We start from the raw sequence: 1,688 nt of genomic DNA on the forward strand, positions 1-1,688 counted from the left end.
TTCCTTAATTGAGAGCCGCCGGCAACGAAGCATTAAAAGGCATCCGACGAGGGGAAGGAAAAACAGAGGGATTATGATTATGGACATTGATAATGACTAATAAACATAAGGAAGAACATGATATGCTGTTTTATTACTGTAATTTGCTCCAAAATTGGCGGGCCTACAGCTTTGCTGGTGGGCCTGCAGCTTTTAGAAGCTATAGGCCCTGCAGGCCTACAGCTTTTTCTGCTCAGTGGCAAACACTGGCTATAACTTAAGACATATTCACTTCGGATAAGAGGCATTAATTGCCTACCACAGATGTTTTATAGCCAGGTATAAGCGGGTCTAAGTTGGTCCCGCGTATGCCCTATGGGTTGTTCTATAGTCCAGCGGCAGTTAATGTAAGTGGGCTATAGTACTAGAGCTATCTGAGACTATGGTTCTAACTTCTAGTTAGGGCTACAGTCTACACTGCTACAGTCTGACAGTGACTCACTGACTCAGTGACTGTACGTAGTCGTAGTGTACAGTAATTTATTAATATAATAGTTTAATATAATAGTCATACGTACTCTGTACTGTACCACCACTGCGATGGCTCAATGGTTGAGTGCTCGCCTCGTATGTGGAAGGTCGCGTGTTCAACTCCTAGTCCAGTCATAAAGTGCCAAATAAGGCCTCTACCGGGAAATCGAGTGAAACAAGCTGGATTCTTCACTAATGTGTTGGTATTGATATAAACCCCCCAAAAAAGTTACAAAATTTTCGTTGGTCGGAAACTTTTTTATGGGCCACGCCCTTTTTCCGATTTTCGCGATTATGGGGAAATTGTGTAAATCTTACCTAAACACTTTATAGTCATGTTATACATGTTAATAGGGGTATTTTGGGGCGGGGAGTTGATTCCAACAGTCAGTTTATTCATAAATTGAACGGTTAAAGCTTAATTGATCAATTAAGCTCACTGATTTTCACTGATTTGTTTATTTATATTGTTATATAATTGTTATATTAATTTTTTTTATTATTTTTGTCTCGTGTTTTTTCACTAACCTACGTGTTTTTGTACGCAAACCTTCCTGTACATATGAGTTCCTTTATTATGGATATAATAATAATGCATCTACTGTTATAATTTCGCTATGCTTACATATATGTGAAAAAGTCTTTTGTTTTGTATTGTTCTACGCAATCTTGCTTCGTTCCTGCTATTATTTTGTTGTTATTAATTTGATCAATTTATGTTGCGTTGTTGATGTTTTAACTTGATGATCTTGCATAATTCTTAAAGTGTACAGTATCTTCCTGCTCATTCTATATTCATTGTATATTTTGTTCATTACATATTTGTTTCCTAAACTTTTTCTCCTTTGATTTAAGAACTGCTTGCTTCACTGCTTGAATTTGAATAACGTGTTCTCCACTTAATTGCTGCTTATGTGAAATTCTTCATTACCATTATGTTATTCAGCGGCTGCTTTACTTTTAATCTACTCTTGGGGGTGGCAGACTAGATGACTTAAGTGTCCTTCGCCACTCCCGTTCTTAAACTGATTAAAATTGTACTTCTACATGTAATTATTAGCTCATCTGACATAGTCAGATGCAGCTTGTAGAATCGCATGATCGTCCGTGCGTCTGTCCGAGCGTCCGTGCGTCCGTCAACAGTTGGGCACAAATCTTAACCGCTCGACGTACGGTCA

Source organism: Priapulus caudatus, unplaced genomic scaffold (assembly GCF_000485595.1).
Source record: "Priapulus caudatus unplaced genomic scaffold, Priapulus_caudatus-5.0.1 Scaffold2029, whole genome shotgun sequence".
NCBI lineage: Eukaryota > Metazoa > Priapulida > Priapulimorpha > Priapulimorphida > Priapulidae > Priapulus > Priapulus caudatus.